The 27,514-nt window shown below is 45.3% G+C and overlaps 1 protein-coding gene and 1 non-coding gene across 3 annotated transcripts in view; both read left to right on the top strand.

Annotated features, from left to right (window-relative positions):
• LOC142559855 (inactive phospholipase C-like protein 1) overlaps window positions 1-27,514 on the top strand; it is a 195,538-nt gene that overhangs the window by 91,235 nt on the left and 76,789 nt on the right. The window lies entirely within an intron of this gene.
• On the top strand, window positions 13,194-13,265 carry TRNAW-CCA (transfer RNA tryptophan (anticodon CCA)). The gene has a single exon. It is a non-coding gene; the product is annotated as a tRNA-Trp (tRNA).

Here is a 27,514-nt window from a genome sequence, read left to right as displayed (position 1 = left end):
TCCTTCAAGCCTCCTGTTGGCTTTGACGGGCCTGAACCTTTCTGTATCCTCTACAAAGTGGCAATAAATATTATTATTATTATTATTATTATTATTATTATTATTATTATTATTATTATTATTATTATTATTATTATTATTATTATTATTATTATTATTATTATTATTAAAGTTCTAATCATTATAATTATATTTCTCCCACCTGTCTCCTACCGTTTCTCGTGCTGCGTTCAAATTTCGCATTGGGGAACTCGCCGTGGTTGCTTAGTGGCTATGGCGTTGGGTTGCTAAGCACAAGGTCGCGGGATCAAACCCCGGCTATTCGGCAGTCCCATTTCGATGGGGACGAATTGCGAGGACACCCATGTACCTGGATTTAGCTATACGTTAACCCCGGCAGCGCAAATTCCCTCACTAGAGTCCCTCACTACGGCGTGCCTCATAATCCGATCGTGGTTTTGGCACTTAAAACCCCATAATTTATTTATTTTTTTCGCATTGGAGAGTATCGTAATCGTCGATGAATTTTTTTTTTCTCTCTGACGGACATACAATATAGTGCGGCTCTACCGTCTTGTTCGCGCGTTGTTTCGGTGTTCATCGAACCCGCGTGGTACCGCGGAGTTTCCCGAAGGAGGTTGTCACATTCTAGGATTAAAAGCAAGCTTTTTCGATGTTTATGGGTGATAGTGGGGCTTTGCAAAAGGGCGGCTCCGATCAGAATCGCGGGTGGTGCATAGTTAAGAATGGTATTAGCAAATGTGGTGCACGGCGAGGGCCGCCACTTCGTTGGGTTCCGCCATGTTCGTTGACGCTAAGCTTTTGCGTCGAGTTTGGGTCGCTGCGGTATTTCGGTGAAATAGCGTCGCCGACGCAAACGCAAAAACCTGCTTGCGTCTTGCACGTGCGCAGCGGCGCTGACGCTTCTTTTGCGGCCACAATACCTTTGCAGCTCCTCTTCGAAAACTCCATAATGTGCATGACATGGCATGAGTATGTTGCATTATGTTCAGTGCAGGCGCGCGTAATCGATCGGTCTTGCGGTGAACACTTGCCCACAAGCCGTTACTGTCGCACTGTGTTGCATCCTGGATTAGTAAACACGCGTTTGTTGACGATCTGTCTTTGGTGCCTTCTCCGCGTCGTATAGACGAACCCGGCCGTCGCCCTTGTGCGTCGCGCTGTGGAGGAGCGTCGCGTCGTTTCGTGAGCGCACTGGTAGGGTAAGCCTCGCGCGCACCCGTCTTCGCAACAAATCGACTGTATCAGTTAACATTTGCATACTATATGGTAAGCACACGTGCGTTGGACCCTGCGCTAAAAGTGCTTGCTGCTGCGCCAGAAGCTTCGCCGAAAGGTGAAATGGCTGTTCCAAACCACTGAAAGAGCGAATCTTCCCTGCCGTCATTCTGTGGACATGGACGACACGCTTCGGAAGCGTGACCATATATGTTACGCGTCCACTCCAGGCGCTTGCGCGCCATTGCTCTCGCCGTTTTCACGGCATTGCGCGCTGTCAGCGTATGGTGTGCGGGATTGAATTTCAGCTCGGACGTTGAAGTCACGCATAATTACTGTCACGGCTCGTCGCCTGCCCAGTGGCTCTCTTGCTGAGCTCGAGGTCGCGATTTCCGAGGTATTCGCGCGCAGCGGCCGCTCTCCGACGGTCGATGAAACGTGAAGATTCCGGCACACATAAAGAAACATTCATAGAAAATTAACAGAAGCTGTGCTCGTTAATTACGTTTCTGCAATATGAGAAGGGCCGCTATTGCGGTTAGACGATGTTTGGCGAGCCAGGGGAAGTTGCAAGAGCGTCGCTGTTACTGTTTTGCCCCTCTTTCTTTCTCGGTCGTGTCCGTGGGGTTCGTAAGAATGTTGAAGTTAGCAGATTGGCAGGCATATATATATTTTTCTCCCTCTCTCGTTATAAATATAACAACTCTCCGGAGTGCGTGTTTATAAATATGGGGGCTACTATATCCGGGAATACTATAACGATGTGCTGAGAAGCAGCGTTGTTGCCTCTCCCCGCCCCTCCTCACCCCCTTCCTTCCTTTATATATATTTACGCTCTCTGCCTACTACGGCAAGTAGTTCTGCAGCGTGTTCGAGAGGCGGTCGAACGAGGTCCGGCATCGGCAACAGGAAGCCATTCTTTGACGTGCGCCGCGAGTCCCTGTTTACTTGCCTTCGCTGCCGGCATTGCGGCGTTCCTTCTGAATAGACGCTGGCCATCTTGCGACTCACGCAGGAGACGAGACACGAGTCCTGGCTCATTTCGGCGCTTGTTCGCGTGGCGTAGTACAATTCTGCCACACAACGCCAATCGACGGCGATAGACTGAAACTTGCGCGTGCTGCGGGCCATTGGGGCGGGACGGCGGGGCAGTCGTACGCGCAGACCTGTCGGCTTCGTATTGCAAATGAAGCTGCTGAGAGTCTTGCGTTCCAAGCGCTGGCAGATAGGCCGACGGTGCGAGTCTCTCGAGACACTCGGAGGCTTTTCAGAGCAGCTGTCGCCAGCCAGTATCGGCATTCATGGTCTCCACTTTGTACCTGCCCCGTATGCTACCAAGGGACTCAGCCGATCGGAGGCATCACTACTGTAGCGTATTCGTACTCTGTCAGAGTGAAGTCTCACGTGGCGACACAGGATAGGGCTGTCGGCATCACCTATATTGTTTTTGATTTTTTTGTTTTGTTTTTTCACGATCTTAGGATAATGAAACTTTATTCGTTAGACTGGCCAGCGTTAAAGACTCTCTCGAAGGCAGATGTGCTTTAACTTTTTCTCAGCATTATAGCAGTGTTTCAATCCTGACCAAAATACTGCTATAATGCAGCAGGGAGGGAAGTTGTAACTATATAAGTGCCGTAAATGCGTATGTCATTAGGAGAGAGTACCGTCTTGACGTTGCTAACTTTGTTAAAATTCAGCCGATATTTTAAATCATTATCTTTCGAAAATGCTGCCCATTAAGTTACGCTGGTGCACTGCGGTAAAGTTGTACATACGACCAAAGCGGCAACTCTTAAAGTTTCTGTACATGGCGCCGTACGCACAAACCTATCGTTGTTGATGTTATCGTAATATTGTTAATAATTCCTGGAACAGTCTGTCTCAGTTAGAGCGTGCAACGGTCCCGAAAGAGACTTATCGAAAACTCAAAAAGCAGGGCCCTGATAGTACATGCAATGCTTGCTAATTCAGAGGGGGTGACTGAAATGATACGAAGATGGTACAAAAACTAATAAACACAACGTAAATTGATAGAAAACAGACCAATAAAGGACAGATATTCAAATATCTACGTGCATTTTCATGTCCTGACTGGCTAGTGTCAACTATAGCCAAATGGTCAAAGCTGCGCTCTCCCGTCACTACGGTTTTTGATGAATATTTTGTCAAGGCCAGCGTCGTTATTAAATTGATCTGCTCAATTACGATTGTTTAATGCGCGGGCTTCTCCTGAAGACGAACTAGTAGCTTTTGCAGCGAAGTTAGTTGTCTTAGTTTTATGCAGACCGGTCGGTGTTCGTTGGTCTATTCTGTTATTCCCGCCGTGCACATGTTTGTCGCGTTCAACGAGGAGCGGCTAAAAGACAAAAAAATTTTGGAAGACAAAAGGCAACAGTTCTTAAAAAGTGCTTCGTTTCGTATTGCTCCATTTCCCGCCGTTTTCCTTTTTCTTCTTGTTTGCTGTGGGGAAGTATTTCAGTTAGTAGTTTGCGCTTGTTCGCATGCCGTCGAAACAGCGCGAAATGACAGGACACAGCCATACCATGGACAACACTGAGCCGCGCTTGCGTGCTTATTTTGGTCCCTGTGAGAGTCCTTGCAGTGCAGTCATTTTTCGTGGTTTGTTACCAAGCGACTCAACATGAAGCTAGCCTATAAGCAAAAGAGAAACCTAGTTAGGGGTGTCTCTGGTGCGACATGGAGTTGGGTTTACAAACCGCGCTCTGCATTTTGCGGGGATGTTCCAGATTACGTTAAATAGTTCCTATAGACTCTTACTGAAGTCAGGCTGAGATCTTGAAGTTGCTCATAAGGATGAGCACGCGCACTTAAAATACGTTTAAGTAATTCATTTTTATATACTCTCTATTACACCCTTAAGGATTTCTTTGTCCTTTCTAAAATAAATATTAAGAAAACAGCAAATATAAAATTGAAGTTCTAAATTCGTGGTATCCCCTTCCCGGTTATTATCTTTGCTTTCCGTATTTTTGATTGCCCTCGAAGGGCTGACTACGCTTTTACACATTCGTTTTCTTCACACATAATCTCGTTCCTTCGTATTTTCGTTTTTTTCTGTCTCTGACCTATCCCGCCAGAGTAGTTTTGTATCATTCTCTGAGCCCACCATGAGCACCATCAAATAGTAAACCAGCCGCCCTTGCACGGGAATGAAGAAGAAGTGTCGAATCCCGAGAGTGCGGGTCCGAAATTTCGCGTGGGCTTCAGTAGGTCACAAGAATTAGCTGCTGCTACGCCCGCTTTCCAGAAGACGACGTGCACAGTCCTGGCCTTCCCTCGCACCGCCGGTTCAAGATCATCTTCCGGAGATCCGTCTCCATGATACGGTGGGAGGCAGCCGGTGACCTCAAGTTTAGGAACTTGCTACGCAATCAGCCCGACGAAGACAGGGCAGGAAATGGCAGCCGCTGTGCGTCGCCGCTACCATGCCGTGTGTATCTGGAACATAGCTCCTTTGCTGCGCGGCCGCCACATCCTACACCCTGTCGCTTGGAACCACGGTTCTTACATCTTGCTTGGAACCCAGTTGCTTTCGGAGCTCGGCGCCATGTTGTACACCGCATCGTCTAGAATACAACTCCTTGCGCTGCGCGGTCGCCATATTGTGCGCCTCGTAGTCTGTGACCGAGCTGCTCCTGGGTATTTTAGGGCGGTGCCTCCATGTTATACACCGAACCGTCTGGAACGGAGCTCTTTGTGCTGTGCAGCCGCAATGCTTCGCAGCGCGCTTCCTGGAACCGCTCGTGACTGAGCCGTGCATTGTGCGCAGACACCAGTGCCGTAGCATTACGGTACGCAACCTCCGCCCTGCTGCTTGCCTTCGTAGCCGCCAGCGTGCCGCTCAAAGCTCGCCTGGATCGGCACGTCTAAGTATCACTTCGAGCACCCGGCCATGACCAGCCGGTTACTTCGACAACATCAACGCATCAGTCGAACGGATGGGTTCAGGCTTCGTCAAGCACGATCGCAACGGCTTACGTCACCTCTACTTGGCTTCGTTCTACAGCATCAATTTCGGCAGAAGCGCGTTTTGTCGCTTGGGTGGCGTTCACAGCGAACTGCACGGGACTTTTCATTGCCATCTCACGAGGGCTGAAGGACAAATGGCACTTTCGCGGCGGGGCGACATCGAAGACAGAATCCAGCAGCCTCATTTTGTTTGATGTGTGACTATCTTTATGCATTGCGGATGTTCTTAAAGCCGCTTAAATACCTGATCGAGTTGACGAGCAACAATTATGACCCGTCAGTGATAACATTTATTTTCCTTAATGGGCGTCTGCGGCAGAGCTGAGGCAGCACGACCACCTCGTTCCGTGCGTATTATAGTAAACGCCTGCTTGTGGGAATGTAGAGCATTCTACCTTGCTCTACTTTCGTTTGATGTGCATCCCGCGCCAACATACTGCACTGCACCCTTTACCGCCACACATTCGTATAAGCACGTGCCGCGTTTAAGGCCGTTGGAATGTTGTGTCAGCTATGGTTGGCACTGATCATTTTAGGAGTTTAATTATCAATGGTGTTCTCACAAAAGTATTATTTGAAATTGGGCGCCGCGTTACTACATCATTCACTTTTGTGAGGGGCCAACGCAAGATCTGCAGTCTATATTACAGTCCGTAAACTGTCTGCTTATGGGTTGTTCCTCAAGTCATATGTAGCCTATAGTTATTGTACGAGTCATCATTATACCCGAATGTTTAAAAATCGCCTGTTGCTGTTCTAAGACTGTCTTGATCTATAGTTTTAGGATGGGATTGCACGAACGTCTTACTTTTTTGCGGCTTCCTAGTTTCTGAACAAATTGCCTTCATTAGCCTCTCGCAAATAAGCTTGGCGTGCGCCAGTACTGCAATGAGGGCCACGAACTGGCATCGTGATTATTGTTTCGTGCGCAATGACGTCATTAGGGCGTGTTTACACCGCGAGTTCGCTTTCATTGATTGGGCCGACTCTGTTTCGACACCAAGCAAAAGAATTATGGCGCTTTTTCTATGGGAGTGCTTGATTATCAAAGATCATTTTACTACAAAAGAACCCCAGTGTTGAGTTTTCTTCTTTTATTTCTTTATTTCTTGCTTCCTTTACATGGCACACCAACCCACTCAAGGCCGTTGTAATTGGGCTCGTTCCCTCAATCAACGGAATGCTTTCAGCATACGGCCGTATCGCTGCGAAAATTAATCGCCGCACTAGCTCGCCTTTCAGTGTGTGTACGTGTACGTGCGTGCGTGCGGGCGGGCGGGCGTGCGCTCGCTCGCTCGCTCGCTCGCTCCCACGCTTGCATGCATCCTACATTTGTAGCGTCTGTTGCGTATTCATTCGTGCGTACACAAGACAGCCTCTGCCACGCCGAAAGCAGCGCTACAGAGCTTCATTCAGCTTGTTTACCGCGCTTATTGGAGCCCGTGAACATGCTTTATCGCGCTCAACGGATTCAGATAGCGAACCTCCGCTAGCTGTCCCGATACAAGCATGCATGTATGCCTTCCGCCTGCATGGAAGACTGATTACGTTAATTAGGAGGAATTCGTTCAATGGCTAACGTTGCTGCCTGCTACGCCTCCTATCTGTCAGGGTGTGCGTGTCTGGAGGGATGGAGGTAACGGTATAAGGCGTCGCAATGAGATGCTAGCGGCCACCACAGGAGGCTCCGCAGTTGAAGCTTCCTCGAACGTCTCCTAATGAATCGCTAATTAGGGCTAAATAGTTGAGTGGCAGTCTCTACGGGCCCGTCTTTCGCCGAGACGCAGGAGACAGCCATGTGCGTGTGCGTGCGTGTGTTCGTGTCTTATTACATTTTACTTGCACTTGCGGGGCTGGGCGAAAACGAAGGTCGGCGAATAGGGTCCTGCAGCTTATCGACGATAATGAGGGCGCAATAATTTTTCCTCGTGGACTCGACTTTCGCGTGCAACCCGCCAATAAGTAGCGGCTTCCCGAGCACCGTGCCTCCACTTTCGACGACGACGTACATCGCGAGCCCCTGTGTGCGCTGTCGAAGTTCGCGACATCGTTGGGAGAATGTTAGAACGACTGATTGCGTGCGTCTTGCGAAAGGTGGCAGCCATCCGTTAGTCTTGCGTCTTCGAGCGGCTTCGAGGATGGCTGAAATGCGCACGCCACTGCAGCTATAGTGGAGCTGTCGCTGTCGCCTACCGTGTTAACCCTTATCCAAGGTTACCTAGGCGGTACATTGAAATTCTTGCGAGATTTGTCTATAAGTTATCTGCACCATTTATCAGCTATACTGTCTATTGATCGTCACTGACTGTGTATAGAAGAGGAATGAGCAAAAAGAAATAGACATTTTAATTATTTGTGTCTATAAAGCTCTCTCTCTCTCTCTCTCTCTCTCGATATATGTGTGTGTATATATATATATATATATATATATATATATATATATATATATATATATATATATATATATATATATATATAATTATAAACGATAAGAAAGGGGGTTACGAGGGGCTCAATTTTTATTAGTCATGTCATGCCCATTAAATATTTACGCATGAAAATATCAGGGTAGCTATCCAACTTATGAAATAAAAATTTAAGACAGCCAAACAGTTCTACTTTACTAATGCACTCACAAAGTTTTTAAAAAATACTCTCACAAAGTTCTGGAGCTACATTAACCAAAAGAATCGTTACGACAACGTAGCCTCAAGTGAAAATAACAAAAACTCTGCTAACTTGCTTAACGACTACTTCTCCGTTTTCACTGAAGACAACGGCACACTACCACAAGCAGGCTTCTCTAGAAATAAGCCTCTAGAGCCACTCACACTAACCGAAACAGGTGTACTTAACCTACTACTTAGACCCAAAGAAATCCCCAGGACCCGATAGTATTCCAAATGCACTCCTTCGCAGATACGCTGAGTGGATGGCCAAGTACTTATTAATAATTTTTAACAAATCAATCTCCTCAGGCACCCTCCCTAAGGATTGGAAAACAGCTAGTGTGAAACTAATTCATAAATCGGGAAGTAAAACAGAACGCGCTAACTACAGGCCAATCTCATTAACATGCACTGTCTGTAAACTACTAGAACACATTATCTTAATGCACATAACCAAGCACCTTGAACAGGAAAAAATACTAATAGATTATCAACATGGTTTTCGCAAAGGAGTTTCCACGGTCACACCACTAATTGAGCTTGTCCACGATGTATCGTCAAGTATTGACCCACAGAAACAAATTGATCTAATGTTTCTAGATTTTTCAAAAGCCTTCGATCGTGTAACACATAAGAAATTAATTTATAAACTCGAACTTACCTTGGGAAAGGGCCCTATTCTGAACTGGATCAAAGACTACCTTACTAACCGCTCTCAATTTGTAGAAGTTAACCAGCAATATTCCATTAAATCTAGCTTAAGATCCGGAGTTCCACAAGGAAGAGTTCTGGCTCCAGTTTTATTTTTCATATACATTAATGATCTGCCTTCTAATATTCCAGTCAATGTTAGACTTTTTGCTGACGATTGTGTTCTGTATCAGGTGGTCAATTCTTATAATGACCATGTGGCCTTGAACGACGCTTTGTCACTAGTATAGAAGTGGTGTAACGAACGGCAAATGACTTCAATATTAAAAAAAAAGCTATTTTATCAATTACGAGAAAAAAGCTCCCATCATAATTTAACTACACTATAAATAACGCTGCACTTAACAAAGTGAAGGAGTACAAGTACCCTGGCTTAACATTAACACACGATTTCAGGTTGGAGCGCCATGTTATCAACGTTACCTCGACCGCACAAAAAAAGTTGTTTTTCCTAAACAGACGTCTCAGACTAGCACCCCCAAACAAAAAACTACTAGCATATAACACATTTGTCAGATCTGTATTAGAATATGCTAACGTTGTTTGGTTTCCTTTCACCAAAGAACTCGTTGACAAACTAGAAGCAATTCAAAGGAAGGCACTAAGATATATTTACAATAAACATAGGTTAACAGACTCACCCACAGAATTGCTAAAACTGGCCAGTATACTGACCTTACAAAATCGAGCCAAGCTTGCACGATTAGAGATTATGTATCAACTTATTCATAATGAATTGAAAATAGACAGTTCCAAATACTTATCTATAGCACAAACATGACTCACCCGACATAAACATTCACTATCATTAAACGAACACCCAGTTCATACGGAAAGCCACAAACATTCGTTTTTCCCTTTAATGACACGTGAATGGAATAAGCTGGACACTAGTATTAGAAACAGCCCATCCCTAACTACTTTTTAAACATTACATTAGCCGAAAATGAATTGCGTGCTTCCGCTATTTTATTTCATTATATTGTGTACATAATAACAATTTCTTTAACGACACCCTAAACGTATCTTTTGGATTACTACTTCTTGTGGATACCTTACTTTTATAACTTGTATTACTTGCCATTACTGAGTACTATTGTTTATTTATGCAAATTGTTTACTTCTTTCCCTGTTGTAATTATTGCCTGCCACCATTGGTATTTGACAGACTACCTCATTACCCCTTGTTACTCTTAAATTTAATGCTATGTGTTATTGTGTAATTAGTGCCTTACCAATTTGTTCACCTTGTAAATTTTGTACCTTTTTATTACCTCTTGATTTTTTTCGTGACATTATGACAATGTATTACGTTATTTTTCTGCCTACCATATTGTTTGCCTTTGCATGTCTTTTATGTGTAATCTTAATATTGCGCTAATTATTATTGTTACATTTCAAGATGACTATGTCATCATCATCATCATCATCAGCCTAGTTACGCCCACTGCAGGGCAAAGGCCTCTCCCATACTTCTCCAACAACCCCGGTCATGTACTAATTGTGGCCATGCCGTCCCTGCAAACTTCTTAATCTCATCCGCCCACCTAACTTTCTGCCGCCCCCTGCTACGCTTCCCTTCCCTTGGGATCCAGTCCGTAACCCTTAATGACCATCGGTTATCTTCCCTCCTCATTACGTGTCCTGCCCATGCCCATTTCTTTTTCTTGATTTCAACTAAGATGTCATCAACTCGCGTTTGTTCCCTCACCCAATCTGCTCTTTTCTTATCCCTTAACGTTACGCCTATCATTCTCCTTTCCATAGCTCGTTGTGTCGTCCTCAATTTGAGTAGAACCCTTTTCGTAAGCCTCCAGGTTTCTGCCCCGTAGGTGAGTACTGGTAAGACACAGCTATTATATACTTTTCTCTTGAGGGATAACGGCAACCTGCTGTTCATGATTTGGGAATGCCTGCCAAACGCACTCCAGCCCATTCTTATTCTTCTGATTATTTCCGTCTCATGATCCGGATCCGCCGTCACTACCTGCCCTAAGTAGATGTATTCCCTTACGACTTCCAGTGCCTCGCTGCCTATTGTAAATTGCTGTTCTCTCCCGAGATTGTTAAGCATTACTTTAGTTTTCTGCATATTAATTTTTAGACCCACTCTTCTGCTTTGCCTCTCCAGGTCAGTGAGCATGCATTGCAATTGGTCCCCTGAGTTGCTAAGCAAGGCAATATCATCAGCGAATCGCAAGTTACTAAGGTATTCTCCATTAACTTTTATCCCCAATTCTTCCCAATCCAGGTCTCTGAATACCTCCTGTAAACACGCTGTGAATAGCATTGGAGATATCGTATCTCCCTGCCTGACGCCTTTCTTTATTGGGATTTTGTTGCTTGCTTTATGGAGGACTACGGTGGCTGTGGAGCCGCTATAGATATCTTCCAGTATTTTTACATATGGCTCATCTACACCCTGATTCCGTAATGCCTCCATGACTGCTGAGGTTTCGACTGAATCAAACGCTTTCTCGTAATCAATGAAAGCTATATATAAGGGTTGGTTATATTCTGCACATTTCTCTATCACTTGATTGATAGTGTGAATATGGTCTATTGTTGAGTAGCCTTTACGGAATCCTGCCTGGTCCTTTGGTTGACAGAAGTCTAAGGTGTTCCTGATTCTATTTGCAATTACCTTAGTAAATACTTTGTAGGCAACGGACAGTAAGCTGATTGGTCTATAATTTTTCAAGTCTTTGGCGTCCCCTTTCTTATGGATTAGGATTATGTTAGCGTTCTTCCAAGATTCCGGTACGCTCGAGGTCATGAGGCATTGCGTATACAGGGTGGCCAGTTTCTCTAGAACAATCTGTCCACCATCCTTCAACAAATCTGCTGTTACCTGATCCTCCCCAGCTGCCTTCCCCCTTTGCGTATCTCCTAAGGCTTTCTTTACTTCTTCCGGCGTGACCTTCGGGATTTCGAATTCCTCTAGACTATTTTCTCTTCCATTATCGTCGTGGGTGCCACTGGTACTGTATAAATCTCTATAGAACTCCTCAGCCACTTGAACTATCTCATCCATATTAGTAATGATATTGCCGGCTTTGTCTCTTAACGCATACATCTGATTCTTGCCAATTCCTAGTTTCTTCTTCACTGTTTTTAGGCTTCCACCGCTCCTGAGAGCATGTTCAATTCTATCCATATTATACTTCCTTATGTCAGCTGTCTTACGCTTGTTGATTAACTTCGAAAGTTCTGCCAGTTCTATTCTAGCTGTAGGGTTAGATGCTTTCATACATTGGCGTTTCTTGATCAGATCTTTCGTCTCCTGCGATAGTTTGCTGGTATCCTGCCTAACGGAGTTACCACCGACTTCCATTGCACACTCCTTAATGATGCCCACAAGATTGTCGTTCATTGCTTCAACACTAAGGTCCTCTTCCTGAGTTAAAGCTGGATAACTGTTCTGTAGCTTGATCTGGAATTCCTCTATTTTCCCTCTTACCGCTAACTCATTGATTGGCTTCTTATGTACCAGTTTCTTCCGTTCCCTCCTCAGGTCTAGGCTAATTCGAGTTCTTACCATCCTGTGGTCACTGCAGCGCACCTTGCCGAGCACGTCCACATCTTGTATGATGCCAGGGTTAGCGCAGAGTATGAAGTCTATTTCATTTCTAATGTCGCCGTTCGGGCTCCTCCATGTCCACTTTCGGCTATCCCGCTTGCGGAAGAAGGTATTCATTATCCTCATATTATTCTTTTCCGCAAACTCTACTAATAACTCTCCCCTGCTATTCCTAGTGCCTATGCCATATTCCCCCACTGCCTTGTCTCCAGCCTGCTTCTTGCCTACCTTGGCATTAAAGTCGCCCATTAGTATAGTGTATTTAGTTTTCACTCTCCCCACCGCCGATTCCACGTCTTCATAGAAGCTTTCGACTTCCTGGTCATCATGACTGGATGTAGGGGCGTAGACCTGTACAATCTTCATTTTGTACCTCTTATTAAGTTTCACAACAAGACCTGCCACCCTCTCGTTAATGCTATAGAATTCCTGTATGTTACCAGCTATATTCTTATTAATCAGGAATCCGACTCCTAGTTCTCTTCTATCCGCTAAGCCCTATGTATGCCTTTCCTGTTATGATCCCTCATGAGATCGACAGTATGAATAAAAATAAATAAATAAAAAGCCAACACACACACACACACACACACACGCACACACACACACACACACACACACACACACACACACACACACACACACACACACACACACACACACACACACACACACACACACACACACGCACACGCACACACACAGTCATATCATAAGAAGCCAACAAACACTGACACCAAGGACAACATAGAGGAAATTACTTGTGCTTAATAAATGAAATAAAGAAACGATAAATTAATGGAAATTAAAGTGGATGAAAAAACAACTTGCCGTAGGTGGGAACCGAACCCACAACCTTCGCATTTCGCGTTCTCGTCACGCCTGCGGCAATAAGGACGTTTCACGTCCGCCGCCAAGGTCTCTGACTGGTGGCGCTGGCTAACACTCCCAGGGTTCTACTCGAACACATAAATACCCGAGAAAGTGGATGGGAAAACGGCGACGCGGTAGCTCAATGGTAGAGCATCGCACGCCAAATGTGAAGGTTGTGGGTTCGGTTCCCACCTGCGGCAAGTTGTTTTTTCATCCACTTTAATTTCCATTAATTTATCGTTTCTTTATTTCATTTAATAAGCACAAGTAATTTCCTCTATGTTGTCCTTGGTGTCAGTGTTTGTTGGCGTCTTATGATAGGACTAATAAAAATCGGGCCCCTTGGTTAACCCCCTTTCTTCTTGTTTATATATATATATATATATATATATATATATATATATATATATATATATATATATATATATATATATATATAGAGAGAGAGAGAGAGAGAGAGAGAGAGAGAGAGAGAGAGATACAGAAGCATCAATAATCATCAGTCACGGTGTGCACAATATAAGACAATGGACTTCATTATGCCAGTTTTCTGCAGTGGAGCTAAGGAATAAACCATGAACATTGACCTGCGGGTAAATTGAATGACTGCTCTGTACTTCCTTCACTGTGACTCGATTTTAGTTCAGTGTCCTCAGTATCGCCACGCGCGATCACTTTATTTAAGGCACTAGCACCTTTCGCGAGATGTTCGATGTGCCGCGTTGCGTGAGCAATCGCGAAGGAATCGTGCTTCCTTTCTCTTAATGTGTGGAGCCAAAAAAGAAAGAAAGAAAGAAAATAATAATAATAATAATTGTACATGTGCTTTAGCGCGGCGACTCGGCGCCTATTGTTATTACTTTTTATGCGATAACGGCAACTTGTAAATTATGAGGACTTATTAGAAGATGCAGGAGCTTCGTGCTACCACCTTGAATTTATTTCTATAGAATCTGCAGTGCCTTAGGATAAAATTGTGTAACTTTGACAGGTTCTCATTTCGGCATAGCTTGCTGGAGCGGTGTAGGGCATAAATGTAAGCCATTTATGACATTAAGGCTGTTACTTATCCTGTGCATGAACATTGCACGAGATTACACATTGCATAAAATTAAAAAGAAGATACGCATCGCCTTTCATTGTGTAGCATCCATAGCTATATCACTTCGCGTAGATTCCAGCACGTTCATTAGCTATGCAACTTTTTCTCCTTTTCTTACTTATTCTAAACGTTCATCGCATGACAGAAGAGGAAGTGGAACTTGTGGCTTGAACTCAGTATGCAAGGTCAGCGTCTCAAAATGATGCAGTGACGCGACACGTTTCATTACACTATACTCAAGCACCCAGTGATAGGTGGCTCCCTCTATAAGCGCTTACATCTATGACTGTATAGTAAATGTACGTATCTGTGGCGTTTTGTTTCTTTCTTTCTTTTCTCTCTCGCTTGCGCAGTATTGCTATTTCTGCTAGTAATCTGTTGCTCACGTCTTCGCCTGTCTTCCTCAATGGCTTCGGAGGCTGCACTTCCTCCCAAAAGTCTTTCTATAACCTTCTTGACGATGCCGTTGGAAAACGTGGGCCGACTAAGTAATTAAGGCTGATTGGCTGAGTGCCGGAAGGGCCCGGGTTTCTCTACAAGAAATAACTCAAGAAAATAGAGTGGAATTAAGCTGTCCTCCTTTCCGCTTCTGTCGCTACGAAATCCCAAGTGGCAAGGTCGCGCGCAATGCACGAGATTACTTACCGATGTTTGAGAAGGGAGGGAGGGGAAAGAGAGGAAGAAAAACGAGATGAAACGTGCAGATAACGGGAGGTGGAAGCGCCCATATTCATCGCTTTTCGTTTATTGCATTAGTGTGTTTCTTTATCTCGTTTGGCGATCACACCACGAGAAAGGCGTCGACGCTATGTGCTCGTCATTGTGTGTACGTGTGCGCACGTTTTTATTTGCTCATTTCTTCATGTCATTTCTGTCTATTTAATTGACAGTCGAGTGTTGTGGAAGATCCGGCAACGAAATTACGAACATTACCAGTATCAATCAATCAATCAATCAATCAATCAATCAATCAATCAATCAATCAATCAATCAATCGATCAATCAATCAATCAATCAATCAATCAATCAATCAATCAAAAACGGTGCGGTGGTTGTGGGCCGAAAGGCACTGGGGAGGACGTGGTGTGGAGGTGTTTTTCATTTCTTGCTTTCATTTTTTTTTTTTTCGTTTTACAATATGACAGACACGGGAAGGGCAAAAGCGTCTCGAACCAAACTTTCACCGATGCTCTTGCGAAAGCAGCCAGAGTGGTCGCCAACACTGCGTCTCAGTCAATCCGGACGTCGCCATCGATTTAGTGTCACGTTGAGCACTCTCCTCACTCGTGAGGAGGAGTTCAAAATAATAAAGTTTCCGTGGCCTTGTCTAAGGTCGCTGCACAGTGCGTTAGAAAAGCGCCTACGTGCGAGTGAAATGAGCGAAAGAAAGGGAGAGAAAAAGAAAGAAAGAAAGAAAGAAAGAAAGAAAGAAAGAAAATTACCCTGATTATGTGTTGAGAAACACTTCCGTTAGGAGACCCTGCTTCTAGAGTTATTTGAGCTTCCGGGCATTCGTCTTTTTCTTTTCTTTTTTTGTTTTCTGCACTCTGCTAAGCTGTCTTTCAAGCTGCCACGCTTTCTGCTGAGTAGTTGCGCTTATTATAAAGGAATTCGGTCGCGTCGTATTCGCCTGATCGCTTGTAAAGTTCTTCAGCCTCTTGTTTCGCCTTTATTTTATTTATGATCTCTTTCTCTCTCGCTTTCTTTTTTCTCGTAGAGGGCCTGGGTAGGGGAAATCGCTAGCGTTCGACCTCTATTGATCTGAACATAGGTAATATGATGCATTTTCCTTTCGCCCTGTCAAATTTGTTTCTCTTGTGCGTAGCATATCTTGTCAACAACACGAACACAAAAGTAAAACACAAAAACAAAAAAAATCGCATTCCAATTAATGGTTGCTATACTGGTTCCTCGCTGTTCATCCTAACAATATTTAACAAATTAAGCAATCTCAAAGAATGTCTGTCAAAACGCAGTTAGTATTTGCTGCTACTAAGGAGCTGGACTTTTAATGGATTTGGCCGTACTCCGCCTATTTTGGACCGCGATGTCTTCCTTAGGGTCCACTCGTTGGCGCTGAAATCGTGGGAGCGTGCGAGGTCGGAGCCACTGCAGAAACGCTCGCTTCCGCTATCAAGGAAGTCTCCGGTCGGTTCCGCTTCCTAATCACATCCGAGTGAACCGAGGGTCAACGCTCACGGCGCGCTATCGCCTGCCACGGGCTCCCGGTTACCCGGCTGCTATATCGGGCCAGTCTCAGGGTGCTGTAGCTGCAAGCTACCTCTGTCATGGTCAAGGTTCTTAGAGAACACTTCTCGTTCGTCGGATAGCTGGTGCAAATTTGGAGAACTTACCGCAGATACTGGAACTATATCTAGCGGGCACTCAGCCTTTTCGATTCCGAGCATGGCCCTCTTCCAGCCTGCACCCGCCTGCCAGCCTGCACCCGGATTAACGGTTAGAGGAAAAGTTTAGTGGGGCATGACCGTGACAGTTGACTAAGTGTGAGGCTGGCGGCAGCTTTCGCGAGAATGCACTTTTCGGACAGTTGCGTGCGCTGCTCTTCGAGTAGGAAAACCCGCACGCGTACTGCAACCAGTCGGGATGTCGTTCCTGCTTTGTCCGCTGTCAGTAAACAATGTCGGCGTTCGCTTTTGGGTTTTTGATGACTCTCTGGATTGTTTGGACACGCACGCACACACGCACACGCCCAGCTTGAACATCGGGCCTTGCTTTTTACATCTTATGTGATACAGTGCTTCGTTTCTCCAAGAAGCTAGCTCAGTATGTCGCCATCGCCAACCTGTAGCATAGAGCTTATTCTCCAAACACAACAAGAAAAAACGGCAATAATAATGCGAACAAGATAAAACATGCAAGCCATAAATATGGGGAAACGCTTAACCTACCGGCGAGCATCCCGAAAACGAGAGCCGATGTCTTTCGATCCGTGCCCTTGACAAGGTCCACATATTGAAACGTCCTCTAAGACATTCCTATATATAGCCGGTTAAACTATTCTTTGCGTGGTGCATGGTTATACTGATATTTGTTGTCTGTGGTGCGTACTGTTGTTGTTGAGGAGCTTTATTTTCGTGTCCTAGCGCAGGGATTTTATAAGCTTACTTTCTTTGCAGAAACAATGACAACCAAACGTAGTTTTGTATCGACTCAGAAAATCCCATGTCGAACTTTAAAAAAGCTACTATTTTTCGTGACGGAAACCATCGCAAAAACGCATACCTATACCACAGTACCTCTTACATATTTGCACAAACTTGGAATACAGCAATAAAGAGTACACTGTAAGGAGCGTACTACATTATATAAGGCTTTCTTTTCTTTCCCCGAGCGTTCCGACGCTAGACTCACTTTGCAGTCGTGGCTCAAAGAAGGAACGAGAAAAAAAAAGAAAGGAACCAAGGATTGTCGGTGGCTTTATGTGCCTGCAAAAAGGGGCGCTCTTCGTTCCAAGAAGCGTCGACGAACCGCGCTCCAGTTTTCGCCCCTTGCTTCCGTCTTCCGGTCAACATTCCGCTAGCGTGCCCGTCTACTTTGAGCTCGTGAAACTACTGCGAGAGCACTCTGAGGGAAGGTGAAATGTCAAAGGGCGCCTATAGTCCCGAGAACGAAAAAGATAACGTGCGTTGAGCTAAAATGCTAAAATATCTCTCTTTTCACGCACACATACTATATCTATCCCACCTGGGCTAGTTTTTTCATCCACTTTCATTTCCATTAATTTATCATTTCTTTAACTCAGTAAGTACAAGTAATTTCCCCTATGGTGCCCTTGATGCGCTTTGTGGTTTCTTATGACATGGTGTGTGTGTGTGTGTGTGTGTGTGTGTGTGTGTGTGTGTGTGTGTGGGTGGGTGGGTGGGTGGGTGGGTGGGTGGGTGTGGGTGTGTGTGTGTGTGTGTGTGTCTTCTAAGGTTTCCGGATACGTACCACGGGATACGTATTCCGAAAGACGTTTCCGGGAACAGTAACGCTGCTAGTAACATCTGCTGACGTCTTGATCAACCGCAACGCTGGGAGTTTTTCTTGTCCATGCGTGACTCTGCTTCGGTCCAAAAACGAAACGATACATTGATATATTTGTGGCACATGTCTTCGCCAGACAGATGAGTCAAGCATGTCAATGTACACAGTCAGTCATTGCGTTTTTTTTTTTTTTAGCACACCTTGCGAGGTATTACCACCAGCGCCGCTTCTCGTGTTTTACATGGTTTTACACCTTCCGATCCTGTATGAGTATACGCCATTGCGTCTTGACCAGCAAAGATATACGGGTTCTGCGGTGTTTGGCTGTTGCGCAGGAAGATTAGTAAGCATTATAGACTGACTTGCGCTCATGCATGGTCAGTTCCTACTTCCTGCTACTGTAGTTCTTCTCTAGCACCTGCTCTTTTTAAGGAACACAGGTACGCCTCCTATAGCTCGTCTGTTGCTAAGAGCTGGCGAGGAAACGGGATCTGCCATGTTTATTTCAACTCAGAGCCGAAAACGCTGGCAACACGAACAGAAGGACAGCGGGCTTTCTGTTTTTTTGTCTGTTTCTGGTGTCCTTGTGTTTATGTTTTCGACGTTTTCTGCGCCGATTTCAATTATATATTGCATTAATTCCAACTAACCGAACGTTCTACCTCTCTGTCACGTTTGGCTGTTAAAATGAAGATTTGTAGTAGTATTGCTGCTCAGATCTTCATTTGCGCTTCCTCTGAAATAGGGTATAGATAACAGCTATGTTCCCACCAGCATAGTCTCTCTTGTACCTGTGATCGTGGCCCATGTATTGTATTGGGACGTTAAACTGCACAATTCATTCAAAAGAGTGTGAGCAGAGTAAGTCTACCCTTTCTCTCAATGGCTCTCTGTAGTGCGGCGAAAGCTACAGGTCGCGTCAGCCAAATGGCAGCGATAACCAGTCGCGCCTTAGAGAAAGAAGGCGTGCTTTCCATGCGCCGACTGTTTTTTTTTTTAATATATAAATAAACAGAGGAGGCGTTTTCGCCGTTTTTTGGCGATGCTGTTCCTTCCGTGATAATTCAATTCAGCCAGCGTCGCTCATGGGAAGCTCTTCATTGGCTAACGCACTTTGCCGCACTGCTCAAGAGTCGCTGAGACGGAGTGTATGCGTAAGTGAAGGAACCAGCGGAGAAGTCGCATTCCACCATCTTGTCAGCTCTGTTTGGCCCATAGGGCCGCTAGACCCTCTCTGAATGGCTCTAAATGCTGCCATTACACAATATGCGGAATTCGACAATGTCCAGAACCCTCGGTGCCAACGTTCCGACAAGAGGATTTTGTCTAGTCATGGCAGCAGCGGCTAGCCTTGGCTCGTAGAAGGGTCCCGTGTAGTATGTTGTATTGTACGTGTCATTAGGTTTATGTGGCGATTAATGGGTCCGCAACGTTTCCTGGCTACCGGCAAGCATTTCTAGATCCCTCCTCGTTCTTCGAGATCTCACTTTCGAGCAATGCTACTTGCAATCGTCGTCATTAATTTAGTGACCAAATTAGCCGTCGTCATCAGCTGCCTACTTGAAGTCGATTGCAGGACGAAAGCTTCTGCTGGAGAGCCCCACTTACTCTAGTGCGTGAACAGAACACACAATAGGCCTACAAATGTTATAATTGTGTCTCTCCATTGCTGAGGACATAGTGGTGGTCTTGTTGGTCGGACATTGTTGTTGTAGAGACACCTCATTTGTGTACACACGTACGAACTGCAACTCAAGGTTTATTGCTCCAAACTGGGCGTTTATGTACATAACAGATTAAAACGCATGCGCCGTTGCAATGGCGGGAATGGATCAAAGGGGCACATTAAAGAGCTGATACGCAGAGCCTAAGCCACCAGATCAGAGAAGTAACCGAAAGAATCAAAGAGGGTTCCAACCCGGCCGTGAATGTGAACGCTCGTCTGCCGTGTATTGGGCGCTCGTGGAAGAACTCCATCGAATCAGAATCAGAATTAATCTAGAGCCCCCCGCCCCCCCCCCCCCCACACACACACACACTATACGGCGTGCCTCATATTCAGATAGTGATTTTTGCACATAAAACCGTAGCATTTCAATAGTTTTGTATCATAAGGACTGAACCAAGTGACAGCTACCACCCTTACCCTTGACTTTGCCGCAATCAAATGCGTAAAAAATTATTCTCTTTCTTTTGTTGCCGTTCAGCACTTATGATTATCTCGGTGTAAACATAGTAATGAATAAAAAGCCTAGAGGCCACTGCACCATTAAAACAATAATAAAAAATAAACATGTTCTATCACAACCACGCGACGTGAAATTGTCTCAGTGCACTACACTGGTCGAAAAGGCGCACGTAGGCTGTACCACTCGATGTAAGCTTTGTATGCCAGGCTGCGAAGAACGAAATATTTTTTTTTGCGACTTCTGCTGTTTGTGTGCTTTTTATTGTGACTGTCCATATGTTTATATCCGTGCTGACTCAGGAACGACGCTCCCTTTAATCTCATGAAACGCCTGTCGACTTCATTTTCCAATTCCTTTGACGACCATTCGTGGACTCTAATAGACCAACAGTGAGCCGTTCAGTACTCATTGCATGACCTGCATGCCGAATTCCATTTCTTCCTTTTAACCGTAACTATGATCATCTACCCGTGTTTGGCATGTATTCCATACTGTTGTCTTTATATCCCCATAGCCTTAAACGTTTACATATACCTGATAAAGTCGAGGTTCTAAGGGAATGCCATCTTGTAGGAAAAGCTGATAGTCATAATACGCAAAATGCCGGCCAAGGCAAAATGTATTCAATTAGGAGGCGTTTCGGCTGCCCCGCGGGAGCCTTGTTCATAATGACAGCAAACGGTGAAGTGCAGTAGTTTAAAAACGTGTTTTCACTTGCTGCAGGCATCGCGCGTACATGGAGGGAAGACTGCCGGTATTTCCATTAAGCGTGTGCGCAGTGTTTCTTTCTTTCTTTCTTTCTTTCTTTCTTTCTTTCTTTCTTTCTTTCTTTCTTTCTTTCTTTCTTTCTTTCTTTCTTTTATAATCAACCGCACACGCCTAGCTAACAGGAATACCGGCAGCCTACCTCTCGCATATGCGCAATTTCTGCGATATGCGATAACGCGTACCTATAAGTGAACTTTGCCGTTTGCTGTCATTGGTGAGCAAAGCTCCCCGGCGGGAGCTTAAAAATGAATACATTTCATCATGGTAGGTGCTGTGTGTATCAAACAGTCGTGGCACAGTCTTCGGCTTAGTTAAAAATTTCCTTCTTATCCTCGAAGTGGCAGTATGAAGCGACTGTTATCCTTTTTTTTTTTCTTTTTTGAAGGATGACCAGTATTCGCGCTGGTTCGAAAAACAGTCGTTGCCAGAGAGAGATCGCCAAACTTAATTTGGCGCCCTGCTCTACAGACCGTGCAGCGCACTCTGTCGGCATTATTTCCGGTGACGCACGTACATGCTTCCGCTTTAATCTGAACCATCTCCCTTTGTTCCTTTACGCCGCAGGTGGAACGGAACGCCGTCGGGCTTCAGACTGCCGCCTGTAATTAAATGGCGTCGGGCTGTCCGTGTGTAGAACCGATCTTCAACATCGCGACGCTCGCGCTCCGCTGGCGGTCGTTTGCATTTAACAAGCTTTGACCCGCACGCTACGGCGCGCTCCGCGGCGCACTCTATGATCACTTTGTTTTGCATAGAAAGCGAGGCCGGTGATCTTTCAGGCGGGCCTTCTGCTGCACCGTATCGATGCCGAAAAGGCCATTACGACTCGTTCGTCGATCTATGCGTGTATACTGTGCACGGGGTGCTCGCTACGTTCAGTTCGTGCGATAATCCTTCGTGCATTCTTTTATTTGGTCTTCTTACGGCATCTCTCGGCGCTCGTGCATATATTGACCACTTTGGTTTTTCGCGCTTGCTACAAGATAACGGCAAAGAGTCCGCGTGAACGCATATAATCCAAATACGACGATGATCATTTGTGTGTGGTGCCTTATACTTTGCTACTGATTGCATTTCGTTTCTATTCGAACGTCGAGACAACGCAGTAATCGACTAAATTATGCTCGCTGTCAGCTTGACTGCTCTGGGTACTCGGCGATGGCGCGTGCGCATGCATATGCATTAGCATACATAAAGAGACACAATGGCGAACTGAAATTCGAGGATGGTTCTCCTTTTATAACGTACTCATTAGCCTTCGGTGTATCGCTATCGTATATGGTCGTGGCACTCTACTCATAAACGTTGTATCGCGGGAAGTCTGAGCGCTTATCTTATCCGCACACATACGGTAACAATAGGCATGAGGCTGGTGTGATCGTATACCGCGGGAAACCGCATGGCCATTTCCTTGTACAAACGGACTATGTATATACGGTGAACTTTCTAAAAACGATGGAGAGCCAACGACTGCTTTATGAGGGAGCAACTTCTTGTTCCCCGTATGACTTCTTTTCTACGCCAGGTCTTGTGCTTCCCGATGAAACCCGTTTTGTTCGATAGTGCGCAATCGAAACATGGCGGTTATGTGAATTCTCGAAAAAAAAAAAGATGCTAAATATGAAACACGCAATTACTGCCCGCCTTAGAGGAGTTGTCATTGGCATAAGCGTGTAAAGTAAACGGCTCTGGACAGAATAGAACATTATCTGGTTTCGTTTCTTGCTCTCTCTCTCTCTGTACTCGTAAGCCGGGAAGCAGCAGCTTCAACAAAGCAAGAGATGCCGGCAGTTTCCTTATCGAAGGAAACCGCCGGCATCTCTAGCGATGGTTCACAAAACAGCGCGGAATTTAGGACGAAAAAAAAAGTGTGTACAGGGGGAGGGGGGAGCGGGGGGGACACTAATTCGTGCCATTTTCTCTCGGTTTCGTCCTAAACTGTCGCACTGTTTTTCAGACGTGTTACTTAAACCCGCCCAGCGTTTCGTTCTTGCCATCTCTAACGATGTCTGGGTCTTTTCTCCGAACGGGTCTGGGCCCATAATCAGTATAACTCGCCCGCACAACCGGGCGCCGGAACAACGGAGCAGCGCTCTGTCTTATCGCAGGCTCGAAGCTCGTTCGCGCGCTCGTCTCTTTATAACGCGCCGACTTCCGCAACCTCCTCCGAAGCGCGCGCCTATAAAGAAATTTATAGCTGACGAGATTACTTTCCCTTTTTTTAATCTTTCGTGGTCGACACGGTTATATCGCACCGCCACGGGAAATCGCGGATGCCAGTGTAATTGTTGTTGCCATGCGTGTTTCTGGCTTCGGAATCGTTTAGTGCTTGGCTGTCGGTAAACGCTCTTTGCCAATGGCTGACCGCCTTCGCAAATAATACGTTCAGCGTCGGGATTGGCTGAAATTCGCCCTTACGAGCAATACTCGAAGAGTAGAATTTTGGGCCAGTTGGCGAGGCACGTGTGACTATGGTGAAGCGCAGTATACGGGACCAAGAGAAGGCGAGACAGACGGTACGAGCGCTTCTGGCATAACAATTATAGCGTAAGAACTTACGGTGAATGCACGCCCTTATTTCCGCTATTTAACTTCGCCAGCCGAGTCACAACTCGCCAATATCCGAACTAAACCCAGCTTCTATCATGCTTGTAAGCTAACATCGGCAAGTTTTCTTTCTTTCCACGCACAGTAGAGAGAGAAAGAGAGAGAGCCAACATTTATTATTGCCAGCAATCACGAGGGCGGACGCAGCCTCCCTCCGCCTAACAGGCGGCCGAGATCCCCTGGTTCTCAGCGACTGCTTCGGCTAGCTCGACTCTGAACGGCCCAGTCCTGGTCTCGCTTGTCTGAGCTGAGCAGCAGGGACTCCCACTGCTGCCGGTTTTGAATATTGCGGCCCTCGAAAGAAGCCGTTTCCGAGCATGCCCATAAAATATGTGGCAGATCCGCCCTACGCTTACATAATTTACATTAATCATTATATTGCCCTGCATCGAATCTGCTACAGGGCACCGGGTTATAGGATGCATGTTTGTTTGCAGGAAGCGCCAGGCTACCGCTTGTTTCTCGTTGAGCTCTGGATGAGGTGGTGGGAACCGGGCCCTTCCCAGCCGATAGTAATCGGTGATTTCTTTCTGGCAACCAAAAACCAACAGAAATAGGCACAATAAAATAAAAAATTGGGAGAGAGAAAGAAAGGACAATACAATCACTTAAGAAAAAGAGTACCTTTCCTATTAATATTAATTTATCAGTGGGAAAGATGACTTAACCAGACTAAAGAAATATTTAATTACAATGCACAGATGACACCCGGTAAACAATTAAATTTTTCTACTTTGTTTGGCTATGTTTAGTGTTTGCGGGACAGGGCCACGAACAATAGAAAAATTTAATTGTTTACCGGGTGTCATCTGTGGATTGTAATTAAATATTTTTTGTCTATTTTTAGCTAAGCGCCATCTTTTCCATTGATAAATTAATAATTATAGGAAAGTGCTCTTTGTTTTCCCGTGCTTGTATTCACCTTTTTTTTTTCGTTCTCAATTTTTAATTTTATTGCGCCTTTTTCTGTTGCTTTTTTTGATATTTTATGTTTGTAATACCACTCATGCCGTAGCCCACTTGGATCTGCAGTATGTAAAATGCAAAGATTGACTATATATATATATAAAGATGACGCCGTATTGCGCACGTCGTCGAAGTTGTGCCACTAGCGGATAAATCGCAATCGGCGTCCTCCTCGCTCTCTTATGCTCCGGCACCGCGTAGTGTATAGCGACAGATACGAGGCTCTTGTCTGACGCCTACGTCTGCACTCAGGACTGACTAGACCACGGTGGTAGACTAGACTACTCAGAAGAACTTTCTTTTCAATAATGGTCCTACTTGAAACCTAGCTTGATATGCTCAAAAATACGCGTGGACGATGGCAAATAAGCAAACGCTGCCAGGACGGAGCTGCAGACTTCCAAGTTCATTCTTAGAAAAGCCAGTGACAGAATATTAATTAATAAATAATATACGATTCCTTAGGTGTTGCTTACCCCGATGGAAGGAAGGGCACAAACAATTGTTTGTGCCCTTAGTGAGTAAGGTTCCTTTTGTGCTGACTCTCTTTTCTCGTAATATGTTTGTTAAAAACATTACGAGAAAGGAGAGTCAGCACAAAAGGAACCTTATTCATTGCTTGAACTCATGCTAAAGTGAAAATCGCCTGGCAAACACATTAGTAAAAATGTATGAAACAGTAATACAGTAAATGCAGTGAAGCATTAAACTGTAAACTTATGCAGAAGTAAACGTGTCAAATCAGGCTTCTACGAATCATAGGCAATCGTATCACTTTCTCCACCAAGAGATACGGACGACAATTAAGATCAACACTTCCTTCGTAGTTTTGGTGAACACTTTGTTGTTGTTTTTCATCATTAAAGTCGTTTAGAAGGTGCATTACGGCACCATCAACAAGTGTCAGGATACCCTACTGATTCTTCTTGAAATCTCCCCAAACTGCTCAGTTCGCTCGTCGCCTTCGTCTTATGTTTGGGTTAGCGTTCCCATCGGTGGCATTATCACCGTAAAAGGTAAACGTAGAATCCCCTAGTATAAGAACTCAAGCCACTGGATTCTAAGGAATTGACGTTTGGGTCGTGTTCTTTGCAGTTGTTTCTATGGTGTTCTAAAGGTTAATACAGCAATATTTCGGGTCTCCGTTTAGGGAATATCGTCAGTTCCGCTACAAAGCCCGAGTAAAATGACCGTATTTACTACCATTTCCTTTTTACAGCGCAGCTGTATATGGCTAGCCGAAAGCTCCTCCAGCGCAACCTCATGCGCATGTGCGAAAGAGAGAGAGGAGCGCGATTAGCCAACACCACCTAGATAGCACAAGGCCTGTTTACTCCGATCCATGATGCCAGGCTACCTGGCACGAAATTTCCATTGACAAAGTTGGCGGGACGAAAGCGTTGACGTCAAAGTTGCTGTTGCCTACTCGGGAGCATCCCCATTAGATTCTATGGCAGTCGGGCCAGGTAACATGACGTCATGGATCAGAGTGAAAATGCCTTGTGCTATCTAGGTGGTGTTGTATTAGCTGCGCCATGAGAGCGCAGCAGTTTCTCTGAGGCTCCGAAATAGGTAGGCCACCCGTCATACGTACTCCTTGGGAGCAAGCAGCTTTCGATCAGCAACGCCACGAGCAGAACCGGGAAGGAGCTTGTCTATACGCCGTGCCGATACTGCAGCCCGAGCACAAGAACAGGCTCGTGCAGCCGAGCGCAAGCGGCAACTGCGGTGCCACACGTTTCAGCTTCGCTGGTTGACATCTGTACGGAGTGCTTGGGCGGTGATTTTCTTATCTATCTATCATCATCAGCAGCCTGGTTACGCCCACTGCAGGGGAAAGGTCTCTCCCATATTTCTCCAACCACCCCGGTCATGTACTAATTGTGTCCATGTTTTCCCTGCAAACTTCTGCATCTCATCCGCCCACCTAACTTTCTGCCGCCCTCTGCTACGCTTCCCTTCCCTTAGAATCCAGTCCGTAACCCTTAATGACCATCGGTTACCTTCCCTCCTCATTACATGTCCTGCACATGCCCATTTCTTTTTCTTGATTTCAACTATGATGTCATTAACTCGCGTTTGTTCCCTCACCCAATCTGCTTTTTTCTTATCCCTTAAAGTTACACCCATCATTCTTCTTTCCATAGCTCGTTGCGTCGTCCTCAATTTTAGCTGAACCCTTTTCGTAAGCCTCCAGGTTTCTGCCCCATACGTGAGTACTGGTAAGACACTGCTGTTATATACTTTTCTCTTGAGCGATAGTGGAAACCTGTTGTTCATGATTTGAGAATGCCTGCCAAACGCACCCCAGCCCATTATTATTCTTCTTAGTATTTCAGTCTCATGATCCGGATCCGTGGTCACTACCTGCCTTAAGTAGATGTATTACTTTACCACTTCCAGTGCCTCGTTACCTATCGTAAACTGCTGTTCTCTTCCGACACTGTAAAACATTACTTTAGTTTTCTGCGGATTAATTTTTAGACCCACCCTTCTGCTTTGCCTCTCCAGGTCAGTGAGCATGCATTGAAATTGGTCCCCTGAGTTACTAAGCAAGGCAGTATCATCAGCGAATCGCAAGTTACTAAGGTATTCTCCATTAACTCTTATCCCTAATTCTTCCCACTCCAGGTCTCTGAATACCTCCTGTAAACACGCTGTGAATAGCATTGGAGAGATCGTATCTCCATGCCTGACGCCTTTCCTTATTTGGATTTTGTTGCTTTCTTTATGGAGGACTACGGTGGCTGTGGAGCCGCTATAGATAGCTTTCATTATTTTTACATACGCCTTGTCTACACCCCGATTCCGTAATGCCTCCATGACTGCT

The sequence above is a fragment of the Dermacentor variabilis genome, chromosome 10 (genome assembly GCF_050947875.1).
Source record: "Dermacentor variabilis isolate Ectoservices chromosome 10, ASM5094787v1, whole genome shotgun sequence".
In the NCBI taxonomy this organism is placed as follows: Eukaryota; Metazoa; Arthropoda; class Arachnida; order Ixodida; family Ixodidae; genus Dermacentor; species Dermacentor variabilis.
The sequence above is the reverse complement of the archived record's forward strand: the minus strand, read 5'-3'. Positions and strand labels throughout refer to the sequence as shown.